The following is a 15,506-nucleotide window of genomic DNA, read 5'->3' on the forward strand; positions in this document are numbered from 1 at the left end:
ATGCCTGTAACTTAATACTGTCATGATTTTCAGGTGACGAGTCCACATGCAGATACGAACGGGAGGCAATGCACAGTTTTAAGATATTTTATTTGGAAAACAGGCAGGTCTACGGACGGAACTACAGGTGAATCGGCTGGGTCAGAACGTCACGGCTGGAAAGTCTGCAAGAGAGAGTGAGTGAGTACTCTGAAGGAAGAACCCGGAGAATTGCTAGAAGTAGCGCTGCTTACCATTAGGCTGGGCGGACCTAACCGGGAAGAAGTAGCGTCAGGAGATCTCTATGATACTACTCTGCTGGAGATAGGCGGCTAGTGGCTGAGGGCGGCTGATGTAGCTGGCGAGGAATCCTGAGCGAGCCTCATCGGCAACGGTTGACAGATGGATTGACCAGAGTGAACACAGAACCAACAGAACCCGGGAGAGGGGATCTCAGGCCTCGCTGGGTAACTTCCAGGAAGTATGAGGGGAGCGCCAGAGCAAAATCTGAGCAGGCAGGTTCCGCTGGTCTGTTTCTTCGGACGAGACGTCAAGACAGGTGAGTGCATCCAAGCACCAAAATCTGAAGCAACAGAGAGGTTCAAAAATTAATCCAAAAATGAAGAGTAACAAAAAACTCACAAGCTGGTCTCCGAGAGTTGGGACTGAGGCCACGTCGTACCACGACTGGTTAAGGCTCCGGCGTCTTCCATCTGTCAGCGCTCTGCTTAAGACGCCAGAGGAAGCCGCCTGCAACGAGCTGCAGGTGTGGACCACGCCTCCTCAGCCAACTAGACACACCTGAGGAGTAGAGTTAGAGCAGCCAAAACACAGAGAACCCTGACAAATACAAATAAAATGATTACCTTCACATTTCTCTAACACTGTCTTTTGTGTTGAATTAATGAAGTGTGAGAAAACAGCTTTAATTCTCCATCAAATAACTCTCATATCACTCATGCATCGGCTTTTTCAACAATTCCCTGCCACCAACTCGCTTTTCTTTTTCTGCAGCAAAAGCATTGTTTCTTATAGTTTTATATTCTCCATAATCATTAAAGATTTCATATTCCACTTGCAGGAAATGCACACTTCCAGGCTTCTTATTTCCTGCCATTGCCATGGTGAATCATGATGAATCAGAACAAAGACGCACAGCGCAACCTGCCCAACTATAAAGGTGTCTGTCCAACCCATTAATCAGTGGTGCGCTCCAATCAGCACCTGATGCTCACAGAGCGGGACTGTAGAACACCATCTCACCAGAGTTGCGAAATGGTACAGAAAAACTTGGTTTATCATTATTTTGTTTACAGTTCAGCTTGGACTTTATTTACTGTGCAGCATAGATTTGCTGTGCGCACTGAATCCAGATGCAGTGCACAAATGTGCATGAGCGCAGCTTAGAGGGAACACTGCCCAGAAGGATATCCAGCCCCCAGACCTGGGAGTTGAACCGGGGGGTTCAACTCTGCTTATACCCAAAATAAATCATCTTTATATCAATTAGCTTTTTTTTCTTAGGCATTAAGGAGTCTCACTGCTTCTGTGTTTACATGTGTCTGCTTTGTCCTATCAAACTTCCAATTGGTCACTTATACTGAGCCTGGTTCTTCAGGAGATTTCTCTCTGTTGTGAGAGTGGTTCCTTTCCACTGTTGTGCAATCAAGCCCTGAGAAGAAATCAAATAAAATTGTAAGACTCAAATAAATGTGAGACTTTTACAGGAATCATGGAACTGCTGCCACAGTGGAGAGACCTACAAATATGCAGGGTCGGCAAAGTTGAGTATACCCCTGCCTTTAACAAGATCAGAACTTGAACGGATGACTGCCTTGAAACAGGCTGTTTATAATCATTCTAAGCTGTGCTGGAAAAAGACTGACCCGGGAACAAGCCCCACCTCTGCCGCGCAAAGGTGGGGCTCAGATAACCAGCTTTACCTTGGAGTAATTCACTGCGACCAGACGCCCCGTTGCCTCAACCAGAGACAACGGCAGAGGTCCAGCAGAGAAATAAACTAGGTTATAACATACTTTATTTACAAAAGGGTTTTATACATCGACGGGATATTAATGTTTGTGTTTTCCAGTCCGCTCATTATGACCAAATAGAGCTTTAAACGTAATTTTAATTTAGCACCAAATGTCTGCTAGCATAGCAGATAACATTAAGGCAGGGCTCTCAACACTCACACAATGACCGTTTCCCTGACCTCACACACATACATGGCACACATGGAATTTCTCACGCATAAAAACAACAATGGGCCATATGGGCTGTGGCTGATCCATCCACAGCACTAATATTCAGAGCTCAGTCTAAACATTGCCTTCCACAGACCTGTTTGATCTTCTTTCACACCTTGTGGCCATCAGTAATTCCTGCTGCAGTTGGGGTTAACAGAGGAGCAGGAAGAGTGATCAGAGTTACAAATAATTTTGATCTTAACCAGTGGTAAAAAGTATAAGCCAGTACAGACCGGTATTTTGTATGTAGGTGGCAAGGGGGAGTGTGGCTGCCTGATAAAGCCTTCATTCAGAACCAGTTATGGCTTCACGTTGGATCAGAAAACAGATCTGCTAACCAGATGCAGTCTAAAACACCACTTAGTCAGTTTATAAGTTTCTTTTGTATTCATCATTTTGTCTGTAACAAAATGTCCCAATCAAAATCAATAGGAGAGTTAGTTGTGTTTCATGTTATTCTGTTTAATGACACAGAACCAGTGGTCCTGTGGTGGGCGTGCTGCATTGCCTTGTGCTTGGTGTGCATAATTAAACAACATGTAGTTAAGAGGTGGACTTTTAAGGGGTATTTTAAGGGACTTGTAACATCAGGGTGTCATGTTCACAGCTACAGTTGTTATTATTTTACTGTTTCTGACTGCTGTAGTCATTCTCAGCATTCTGGATGGTTCCAACCCAATGCCCTAATTGCAAGCACCTGGTACTGCCCTGATTACTGGCACCTGTGTTTGGCACTATTTAAGCCTGTCTTCTCCTGAGTGCTGGTGCCAGATTCTCGAAGACCACCGTATGAGTAGACCCTCCAGCATTTTTTTACACAGTGTCCTGTCTGGCAATGTGGCAATAAGAATTGTTGTCTTAATGCCTAAAAGAGCCCAATTGATTTTACTTTCACAAGTGGAGCAGTACGGTTTCCACCATAGTGCTCCGCTTGATTTATACTTGTAAATAGTTTTGTTATAATTCATGCAGGGAGTATTTCATGTTATATGTACACCACAATGAGAAAGTATAAGAGGAAAAGAAAAACAAGAAAAGAAGAAAAGGAGAAAAGGTGAAAGAAAGAGGAGATAAAAGGGAAAGAATCATAAAACGTTTTCAGTCTGCTTCATCACCTGCAAAGAGAGATGTAAAAAGAACAGCACAACCAACGGACACAGTATTACAGATACAATAAAGTAACACCTTGATTCCATCACTGAAGTATATGTAATATTATTTGATACGACATGCATAATGTGGCAGCTGATGATAAAAATAGAAGTTTTCTGTAAGGAAGTGAATCTCTAAGTACCTGGAACCAAGCTCCTGTAGTTGTTTGTGAGAGTGTGCTTGTATCTGTGAGGTTTGTCCATGTCAAAAATGCTCAATAGTGGTTGTGAAGAGTCAAAGACACCCCCCCCCCCCCCAGAGCACCAAGGCCGGCGCCAGTGGACCCAAAACCCAGATGCCCAAAGTAAAGGTGCCCAAGAGGGGCCAACACAGGAAATCTCCCCAGGGGATGAGCACGTGGGCTGCACTGAAGCGGAGCCGGCCATAGGCCCCAAGGACCTGAAGCCCCGGGGGGCAGGCCCCGTGAAGCAGCCGGCAAGAATGGGCCAGCACCCACCCCCAGACACCGAGTACCATCAATGCACCAGTGGGCAAAGGCGCCAGCCAGCAAAGGGGGGCAGGACAGGTGGGAAGGGCTCCACACTTCCCACCTGTCGCGGAGACTTGAGACGTTCTTGGGAGAGGGAGTAGTTCAGACACAAATCTGACAAGTAAATAAACAGAAAAGAAAAAAAAAAAAACATACACAATCTCATTCACTCCTTCCCACCCTAGTGCCCCAAAACACAACACACAAACTCTCAGAGAAATAAACAACTACACACATTCACACATACCACTCATATCCCATATTCCAAGGTCCAGGCACCGGCACCCCAGAGTGGTACCAGGCCCCCGGACCCATAGGTGATCCTTGAAATCAAAATGGGGTGGGGTGGTGGCACCACCACAACCTGACCTACCCGGTTTGCGCTTTGGTCCCGACCCCCCATCCCATATTTGGACCAGATGACCACAGGCACAAGCCCCAGGGGATGGGGCCGCTCTACCAGAACCCTCCACCCCCTAAATAACTAACAGGCCCATTTCTTCCTCGTCAATATCCTAACCAAATCCCTCCCCCCACCCATTCTAGGGGAGAGCAGAAGTGTCAGCCCCAGTCCCGGCAAGTCACCCGGGCCCTACAACACCTGCGCGCTAAAGACCCCGGACCAGGTGGCCCACTCCTCCTCCAGGCCCCAGACTCCGGGCGGCAATCGGAGAACAAAGGTGTGAGAAAGACCCCGACCCTGCCTCCGCCTGCTCAAATATTGTGTTGTTGCATGTTGTTCTCAAGTGTGTTTAAAACCGGGAGTACTAAAGAGGGTGCCAGGCACAGTCCACCACTCCTCCAGAAGGTAGCTGGTGCCAGCACACCCCCTCCAAGCAACCTACCCAGAACCCTTAATGTCTAAATGTGAGTGGGGGTGGAGGGAGCCATCGGAGGTGAGGCCTACACAATAACCCCCCCCCCTCCAGATGTCTTTATCCCTCACCCCCAAACAATGCCCTACATATATGTGTGTTGTGAAAATGTGAAAAGTGTGTAAAATGCATGATAAAATTGGGATGAGGGACATCACCAGAAAGTGGGACCCTCCAGTAACGCCCCCCTCCTTAAGGTCCTACATGTGTGGCAGCGTGATCGAGCAGGCAGAGGGAGGAGTCCGGGGATGGGGAGAAAAGGACTGAGGAGCCTCATGCTCTCCCAGGGAGCCAGCTCCCCTGCTGACTCTGATAGGCACCCCCATTCTCCGAAAACCCAACCGTAGAGGGAGGCTCCACCAGCCGCACCACTATAGCCCGGGGGCCATGGACAGTCGGCAGGGCTCACCAGGACCAACAACTCCACCTCCCAACCCACCCACCAAACCTCCTGGCTGTCCCGGAGGTAACAAAAGAAAAAAAAAGAAAACCCCTTTGGTTAGCCAGCCCTCCCAAATCATGCAGACTCACTTTGCCCGGATGGAACCCATGGACCAGAACTGAGATACGGGGTTGGACACGGATCCCTCCAAACATCCATGTCACCCCCACCACCCCCACCTGAAAATGTAATCCCAGGACATCGCTGTAGCTCCTGTGGAAGCAGCGCTGACTGAGCTTGAACGGGAGCATTTTGTTTATGGTGTGTTTGTTGATATAGAACTTTTTGGCTTCCCTATTGCGATGCTGTCGAAAAACTCATCCAGGTAGCTCTCCAGGCTCATCAAGGTCTCCTCGTCCAGTTTGTTTCCTGGGTGGATCTAATTTAAACTACATGTATGTCACCATTTTACTTACGCACAGCTCTCGCGAGATCTCAGCTGACTGTGTTGTGACTTCTGATCGTTTTGGATTTCTGCCTGTTGCCCTTGTCGGATTCTCCTGTGGATCTCAATTTATGGACATAGACCCTTGCCTGTTCGCTGACTCTGCCTCTCAGTCCAGTCTGTTTGTTCCTCTGCCCATTTTATATGGGGATTTTGGACCTGGAATTGAACTTTGGACTCAGCCTGCTTGATTTCCTCATTTGTGCCTCTGCCTATCCCCGACCATCTCTGTATGACCTTGGACTGTGGTCTCAGCTACTAACCTGTCTCTCTCCCCTGCAGAGCTGCCAGTCCCATTCCCAGAAACTCCCCACTTCAGCTACACCCTCCTTTTTAATAAACCTATTAAAACGTTCACCTGGTGTTGTATGTGAAATATCGGGTCCAGCTTCTAAGATTCGTTACAATAGAATCTGGCCATAAAATGGACCCGTCCGTGACACCTGAGTGGTGTGTAGGTGTAGACCAGGCTATTTCCGGGCTGTAGGAAAATATGAACGAAATAATCAGTCTCTTACATAACGTTGTCATAACTCCTAAAAATCCTGTCACTAATTCAGTCTCGGCTAGTGTTACTCCTATGGCCCAGGGGCTGGAGCAGGAGCTCCGGCTCCTGCTCGTGAGCCTAAGTTATCTCCCCCAGAATTGTTTAAGGGGAGGCTGACCAGTGTCGTTCCTTCCTAGCCCAATGTGAGACACAGTTTGAGCTACAGTCTTATTTCTTTCCCACATAATGATCCAAAGTAGCCTATGTCATCTCCCTGCTGTCAGGCAAGGCTAAGTCTTGGGAGACTGCCGAGTGGCATTGAAAATCTCATCGCTGCAGTTCTTACCAAGTTTTCTCTAAGGAACTGATTTGGGTGTTTGACCCGGTACTGCCTGATAGCGAAGCGGCTGGAGTTCTACTCAAGATTCGCCAGAGGGGCAGACCTATGACCAATTACTTTGTTGAGTTTCACACAATTGTGGCAGAGAGTAAATTGTTATTGTTTTCACCGTGCCGCGTCTACGGTGAAACACCCTCGGTGGACCCAGCTCGTTTTACCCAGTCAGGCGACCCCCACTTACTTATTACCTTGAATGTAGGACGCATAAAACAGACAAGTATACTTTTAGTTATGTTTTATCTACGTAAAGACAGAGAAACAGTTAAAGTCACACCAGCGCTGATGGGCTCCTGATCGGCAGGAAGCCTCGATTGCTCATCACACAAACATTATATAGGTATCTAGGTACACACCCATACAAGGGCTGTACACATCCAAACTGTGACATCAACAAAGAAACTGTGTCACCTCCGGGGTGGTATCTGATAGATATGTGCCAATCTTTTGGGTCAGTGCCATCTAAGTGTGCCATGCAGTTCTGGGATAAACGGCTAGTTCCACTTGACCTCGTTGATATCCTAACAGACCCCCTGATGATGTGCCAAAATGGCACATCACCAAAGATGATCAACCAGTGGAACGACAACTCTCAGTCTGTCCCTCTCCCAGAACAGTCGGTCATTCCGTCCAGTCCAAGCAATCCAAGCACGCCAGCTTCCGGCTTCCAGAATCCATCCATCCGTGATCTCCATGGCAGTCGATAGTGCGGCTCAGTCTCTGGGGTCACACAATCTTTGCTGCTGTGCCCGAAAGGCACTTTGTAAAAAACAGTCCAGTTGTCCGTTATATATATATATAAATATAATATATATATATATATATATATATATATATATATATATATATATATATATATATATATATATATATATATATATATATATATATATATATATATATATATATATTATCCACTGTAATCTCTTCCATTACATATATTTCAGACAGTTAGCTGTGCTCTACAAGCTTATGAGGCAAGTGTATGTCAAATGGAGTCGTCGGATGATGCAGAGGCTTGCTATGAAACCAACATCTCAACAAATGCCAAGCCTAATGTGTCTTTTGAACTACCTCTGACCACTCATGCATGTGTACAGACAATGTCAACTGGAATGGTATGTAGGAGTGGGTCTAATATAAATTTAAAAATTCCTTCCATAAAACTCAATTTTCTCTACAAAAGAGCAAGACTTGGGAATTAGAATTTTATAAATCCCGACCCAAAGATCTTTTGAAAACTTATTTTCAGAATTGTAAACATTTCATTTTTTTATTCATTTTCAGAATAAAGTGTCACAGACTGAAATAGTTGTGAAATGCACTAAATCATGTCAAACTCCAAAATCCTGGCATGTCACTCCAGTTGCCAAATGTCATCGTGGGACCCAAAGCCTGCTTTCAAGAGCAAAGGATTTTTCCTGCCAGGTTAAGCTCGGCAACTCGGTTGAAAAGAACTGTTCTTCAATGGAAGTGGATTTTTCAGACGACAGTAGTGCTGCTGCTGCTGATGATGATGATGATGATGATGATGGTGATTTAGACTACATTCCTGAGGAAGATGAAGACTCTGACCGAGATTTTGAAATGGAAATGAGCGATGAGTAAGTAAAAACATCAAATAACACAATGGATTAATTTAAAATTGTGATCATTAAATTTTGTATTTATCTTTTTTTGTTTAGAGAATATACTCACACCCCTATGAGAGAGAGGAAGTTCATAGTCTTCGAATCATGTCTTCAGTCCCTCCTAGCCTTGTGTTTTTTATGTGGGAATGCCTGCAAAATAATATCTACAAAGGTATTGGGCACCATGGTGACCTTGACATCACAGTGTAGTGTTGACCCCTCTCATGTGAAGACCTGGAAAAGTCAGCCATCACATGGCACCATGCCACTTGGCAACTTACAGCTAGCCGCTTCCATAATGTTTAGTGGATGTAGTACTGTGAAGGCAGTCAATTGTTTTAAATTTATGATGATTTCAACATTCTGCGTCAGTACTTATTATAACATACAGAAGGCATACCTTATTCCAGCTGTGAATAGTCTCTGGTCAAAAAAGCAAGAGCTGCTCATCTGTGATGTTAAAAAAAAGAGCAAAGTCAGATTAGGTGGAGATGCCCGATGCTGCTCACCAGGGCACACTGCCAAGTACGGTAGCTACTCCCTTATGGACATGGACACCTCCAAAGTGTTGGACATGCAGCTTGTACAGGTAAGGTTGTGCTGTTAAAATACCCAGATTCTTATTTGATACCATGGTTTTTGTGAGCAAACCAACATCTGAGTCCACAAACAATATATATTGAATTTAGTGAACGTCATGTTAGCGTGATTTTTAATTGAGTACTCTTTCAATTACAGGATTATAGATTAACTAATATTATACTTAACCATTTTTTCAGTGTACAGAAGTGAAAAACTCATATGCAATGGAGTTGGAAGGCCCAAAGAGGTCACTTCAATTTCTAGAAGATGCTGGAGTCACTGTTACTGACTTGACAACAGACCGTCATTCCAGTGTTAAAAAGTTTATGCGTGAGATTTATCCCTCAATTAATCTTTGGTTTGATGCCTGGCATATAGCAAAAGGTAGGCAGAATGGCTTGAATTATATCAATCATGGCAAAAAAAAGTAGGTAAATGTTTACAATGGTAATATATCCATATTTCTAACCTTACATAATTTATATATATATATAGAATATATATATACTATATAATATATAATATATAAGTAATATATATATTAATATATATATGTTAGATATATATAATATTATATCTATAGATATATTCTATATATATATATTATAGTTTATATATATATATATCTATCTATCTTCTATTATATATGTCATCGATTTATATATTCTATATATTATATATATATGAGATCTATAGTTATATATATATAGTTATGTAAGGTTAGAAATATGGATATTATATATGGATACATTATATAATACAAATTTACAATCTTCCAGGGTATTACAAAAAAAAGCTTGACGCATCATCAAATGTCACAGAACCATCTCACAGTGGAATCCAAGCATCTCCAAACCAATGTATATTGGTGTGGGGCAAGCAGTTGATGTAAATGCTGAGCTGGTTGTGGCCAAGTGGAAGTCGGTGATGAACCACATTGTAGACATCCATGAACACCCATTTGAGAACTTTCCAACCTGTGCACATGATGAGTTGGTAGAGGACAGAGAGTGGATTGCAGAAGGTGAAAAATTATTTTCAGCTTTCTCAAAAGTCAGTCTCCTAAGGGCTTTTCATAATACTTCCTTCACAATCACTGCAGGTTCAAGGGCCCATGTTGAGGTGAAATCAATTGTCACTAACCGTACTCTGCTTGCCGACATTGGTAAATTGTCACCTCATGTGCAGACATCAAGTGTTGAAAGCTACCACAAGGTGGTGTGCTTCTTTGCACCAAAGTTCTTGCACTTCTTCTACCACAGTATGAATGCAAGGTAGGTTGCTTAAACCCTGAATGGATAATAACTTAACTGACATATTGTCATCCTAATTCCAAGTATTATTTCATCATGAAAATTTCTGTTACAGATTAATGCTTGCCATTCTCCATTTCAATGAGAATTCCAACAGACAGCAGGCTAAGAACAAAGCTGGAAAATAAATGTGGCAGCTCTAATTTCCAAAGGCAAAAAAAGGAGAACCAGTAGCCAAACAAGTTAAAGTCCCTTGTACTTATGGTGTGTACTTGGTATAATGTTCAGTTTCACACTTGGCTTTTCAACTTTCATGCATTAAATGCTTATTGTTTCTATTTCAGCATACATTGATGAGTTGTTGGATGAAGTAATGGCTCGTCGGGAGGCCATACCTTCTTATGAAGTTGCAAGGCAAGATTTAGAAGCCCAAATTGCTCCTGAATACGTGAAAAACCAATATGACAAGGTTGATAAATTCACAGTTGTGGCAACTAGGAAGTCGAGGTTCACACAGTTGGGTATTTAAAACCAGTGTAGTCTGCTGACTCCCAGGTCTCTCTTATTTTATTTACTGCACAGGATGGAAGAACTTTCCTATTTCCTTTTCCAATGCGTCCCCAAATCCATCCGATCATTCTTCTATATGCAATGTACCTGTAAATCCTAAAATAGAAAGAAAATATGATGCAAAAAGTGTTTAGACCTGTAATAAAATTTCAAAATTATTGTAATGCTGTTTTAAACTAGGCCCTACTTAAGTGATATGTTCTGAATGTAATTGATGTTATATTTGTTTGCTATGTACATGTAAATGATTGTTTTTGTGTTTTACTAAAGCAATGTAGTTATATTTCAATGTTTTTTGCTGTTTCTAAATAAAATATATAGGCCTAAGGTGCAGAAACAACTGCATTTAATTTACAGTAAAATAACTACATCACAGGTGCATACAGTGTAGGACTAGAATTTAGCACTAATACATGTATTTTCAATAAACAATTTTTCAACTACTTACTCGTTTACTGGTTCATCATTTCCAAGAGGACCATGTCCCTCCAAAAATTCAACAAAAGATGCCTTGAGGACATACTGGTTGAGGCAGTTTCCCTGAAAGCCTTCATGTAAGGTTATACATTGCAGCCCAGCTGACTCGACTTCCTGATCAACAAGGTGCGTTTCTGTGCAGCACTTGCATTCATCCACTGTGGGCATAATCACACAGTTGCCACATTTGCACCTGTAAAATATGAACAATCCCGATTCATAATCACCCACCTAAAAATATGAATTAGTAATGGTCAAATGGCTAATGTTAGTTTTTGTCTACTATGCCTACAGTACGAGGTTGCTTAAAAATTCAAATCAAAAACACAAAAGAAGTAGCTTAGCATTAGCATCAATTTGAATTTAATTAGACATAAAAGCAATTAAATCGACATCACTCTCAGAGGGGTCACTACTCGAAAGTCAAAAAAAATCGTAGAATCAAAAAACTTACCAGTCAGTATTTGTCAGTCGATGGGAACGGTCAATATCCTCTTCACTGGCAGGATTCGGACGACGACGATGTCGGCCTACTAGCGTGGTCATCATCGCTACTCCTACTTTCTCCACTTTCCTCTGTGTTTTCCCGTAATTTACGCCTAACTAACGGCTCAAACGCATATGGCTGGACACAGCACTCCTCGTTTTTAACATTAAGTTGGCTCGCTTCGTATTCGTCCTCGTTTAAAGATACAAACTCCATCGCAAAGGTGAAAAAATACTGACACGCCATGTAAAATGACCGCTTCCCGACTACCTCCTGACTAGTGTGACGTCACGGAAATCTACAGCGGCTCCTTGTGGGTCACGTGACTGAATGAGGAATTTTGCGTTGTCTGCTATTTCAGTGAATTATTTTGTGCTATAAACAAAAAAAAGTTAGAATTTATTATTTTTTTCACTTGTGATGTTTTTAATTTTGTACATACTATAAAATGAGAAACTATAAGTATGTGGTTTTCTATTTGAACTTTATTGATAATACACCCAAGCATAATTTTTACCCAAAGTAAATCAACCCTTTAACAAGTATCTTGTTCTTGTTCTCATGTGTTTAGATTACCCTTAAAAAACTTTAAGCAGACCTTACTACAAGTGATTTTCTTTCCTTGTCATTTATCCATTATTTCTACTGTTGCTTTTTCTACAGTTTTTCCAAATTTTGGATCTGTGTTTTGTTAACTTATATCACCCAGTGATCTATAAATCCTTATTTTATGTTTGCACCGTCTTGTCCCTGCAGATTAAAAATCCCCATTCTAGAATTTGCTTTTCTGTTTCGTCAATCACTGTCTGTTGTGATTATTGAAGAAATTGTGCAGTTCCCTTGAACCCGCTTAAATATTGACCACCCGTTGGTAAATGATCAGCATTAAGTTTTTCCCTTCTTCTAATTATTTGTTTAGCCTTAGTATCTGCACCTTAAATTGAGGATTAGTGGAATTCTTTGTATAAACACTTCTCTGTGTCCGTATTTATTTAGGCCTCTATAATTCTGTTCTTTGCATTTAAGTGTGAACCTGGTCAGGATAGAGAAAGTCATCTCCGATGCTCCTTTTGGCAATCCCAGCAAACCCAAACATAAAAATGTTCACAGTCAGTGTTAGGTTACAGGTAATCCCTGTGGGAACACGACGTCGTCTCCTTGGTCCAACCTGGTTCCAATCACCTGGGTCATCGAAACACTCCACCACCTGCGACAAATCTCTGACATTTTCAAACCACAGCAGCCATTCCTGGGTGTCCCACACCCCATGTCTGTGAAATGTCTCTCGTCGTAAGCCCAGGCTTTCAGTTTATCTCCTCTTAAGTGTCCCGCTTTCGAGCCCATTAACCCCAAGTTGCATATTGTTGAGTCCCCATTTTCAAATGTTCTGTCGTTAAGAGTCCAAGAGTGTGTTCTAGGTGTGTTTCCTGAAAGCCAACCTCTCCATGTCATGTTCGTGAAACCTTGTGGTTGAATTCCATCACCTGTGAAGCAAAGCAGTCATGCATAGTTCTGTTCAAGATGTTTTTAGCACAGCAGGAGTTTCACTGTTGGTGTCATTACAGCTCTGATGTTCCTCAGAGCCAACCTTCATGCATTGATATCATGTTCAAGCTGTTATCCTCCTATCATCATCTTGTGTCCAGGAGTCACTTCTGCTGTCCTGACCAGATACCAAACGTCCAACTAATCTAATTGACCTCATTTCTTTTCTGTATGTACGCAAGAGGACGATTGTTAGATTATCCAGGTCTAAAAGACCTCAAGGGTAATATATGGCTAAACTATGTTTATGTGGGTTTTTTTCTTCTGGATGTTTTAACATCTGGTTAAAGGACAACTATTGCGCTATTTTTTGTTCAAACAGATAGATGTTAAGTCTCCTCAAACCTTTTAGGGAACTGCGTACAATTCCAAACTATTTACACTGGTGCTTTAATCCCTAATTTACCCAAGTTATTTAGTAGAATAAGGCATTATTCTAATCTTGCGGTTTTATCCATTTAAATCCTTAACCTTTGTGGTGCTTTATTGATGTCTGCCGGAGTGGCAGATTTTACAGGCATCCTAATTATTCACAAATTCTTCTTTGTTTGAACAGGTAGTTTTAAGGTCTCAGAGTTTATTCTGCTTATATTGAAAAATTGCCTTGCTCACTTGTTCATTCATTGATTAGTTTATGCTATTAACTGTTGCTGTAATGCCTACTTCAACTTTTTCGCCCACTAGTTTTTTCATGATCATAATTACCGCTCATTGATGTAAATGTACTTTTTCCCATGTCGTCTGAATTGCATACATTGTTCTTATCCACTTTCCTTTTGACGTTTAAACGGCCCCTCTATATATCCCACTTGTTGCTTTAATTACCAATATTCGTACGTTGTCAAGCCTGTTTATGTTTAGCATAAGTTCTTAAGCTACTCTATGCTTTCATCAGGTAAATTAACATTTTGGTGCAAAATTAATTTCTTTTAGCGGTGTTCCTTATTTCTTCTCGTGCACATTGTGTTTTGTGAAGCTTGTCGTATCTTAAAGGTGCCTCTTTGAATCTTATTCAAACCCCTTGTGGGGTTAATAAAATTCCAAAACATATCTATATATGTTTTAGATGATTTAAATAAAAACTTTGTTAGAAAAGTAAAAGAAAATCCTTCTTATCAGCGACTCAAATCTCATGGTGATCGGGCCAGAACCTCTCTCCCGAATGCGTTTGACCTTCATATAGCTCGCTAATAACAGCTCTGACTTAAAACAATTAATATCCTAGGGGTTTAATAATAATCTTGATTGCTTTTAATCTGAAAGTTTTCTCCTAAGCGCATCCGCCAATGTGTTTGTTTCTAATGTGTGTTTTGTTTTTTAATTGTGTATAGGAAAATCTGATGTGAAATGCAGAAGGGGTGTCTGCCAACTCATCTTTGTTTCGTGTTGCGGTCCATTGAAGGTTATCCGATGCCTCTGTCTTTGCCCCCGCAATTAGTTGTCCATTTTCAGTCCTCATGTCCCAAGTCAGCAGCACAATATCGTTCCAGGACGAGGATTGTCCATGAATCTTCTTTCTCCAATCGTTGTGTCTGAAACCACAAGGAATTCTGCCAGCATTTTGCCAATATGGATTTTGTCCAAAATCAAATTGTCTAATACAAGAATTGTCCGTCTTCATCCGTAGTGTAGTGTAATTAAGTTGAAAAGAAAAAAATTAAAACAAAAATTACAAGAAAACTGTCTCAAAACAAAATCAACCACATTGTTCCCTCTAAAACGAACTATTCTTAAAGTTCTTCACCTTTACCCCAGATCTTGATCCCTTAAAAATGTATCCAAGCAAAATATTTTCACAGGTAGTTCAACCTCTTTGTATAAGTTCAATAATCAAAAATATATTTATCTTAACCTTGTAGCATCACATTCCCCATTAAACCTCTATGCAGCTTTTGTAACAATTACTGATTTTTTTTGTCCATAATTTGATTAAAAACAGGTTTAGGCAGGAGTCAAGTACATCACCTTTTTCTCTCCGTCCCCTGGACCACTGTGGCACCGCTTGGTACTCACTTGCATCTGAGAATGTCTAAGAAAAAAGAGACTAAAATCTCTCCGTTAGCACATTCCAATTATATGTATGACCAGGTTTCCTTGCAAGAAAAAAAGGCAGAAAACAGGATAGAAATGTTAATGTGAGTCAATAGAGAGGGCAGCAGTGGGAAGGGGTACATGAAAAATGTCTAAAGCCACCTTTCTACCGCTAGAAGGTCTCAATACTACCTGGTGTCTAAGTTGATTAAAACTTAGCATAATTTAGTCACTTTTGTCAATCCCTGCATGTCCATTATAGATCTAGACTTCTTATCATATGACCTGAAAGAGCTCACTTTCCAGAGTCTTCTGTTGGAACAAAGGTGGCTTTCCAGCTTTATTCTCCCATCATCTGAAAGAAGTAACTCAGAGAAAAACAATTCTGTTAGTGTATTAGGTGACAAAAGAAAA

General features: G+C 41.6%; 2 long non-coding RNA genes across 2 annotated transcripts; both read right to left on the bottom strand.

The window, feature by feature from the left end:
* Positions 1–7,426: 7,426 nt before the first annotated feature.
* On the bottom strand, positions 7,427–8,602 carry LOC118557949. Its single transcript, XR_004928145.1, has 2 exons — positions 8,548–8,602; positions 7,427–8,464 (listed from the first exon to the last, which is right to left on the bottom strand). It is a non-coding gene; the product is annotated as an uncharacterized LOC118557949 (long non-coding RNA).
* Positions 8,603–9,613: 1,011 nt separating this feature from the next.
* On the bottom strand, positions 9,614–11,535 carry LOC118557796. Its single transcript, XR_004928014.1, has 4 exons — positions 11,484–11,535; positions 11,001–11,222; positions 10,466–10,648; positions 9,614–9,706 (listed from the first exon to the last, which is right to left on the bottom strand). It is a non-coding gene; the product is annotated as an uncharacterized LOC118557796 (long non-coding RNA).
* Positions 11,536–15,506: the final 3,971 nt, after the last annotated feature.

The sequence above is a fragment of the Fundulus heteroclitus genome, chromosome 24 (assembly GCF_011125445.2).
Source record: "Fundulus heteroclitus isolate FHET01 chromosome 24, MU-UCD_Fhet_4.1, whole genome shotgun sequence".
NCBI lineage: Eukaryota > Metazoa > Chordata > Actinopteri > Cyprinodontiformes > Fundulidae > Fundulus > Fundulus heteroclitus.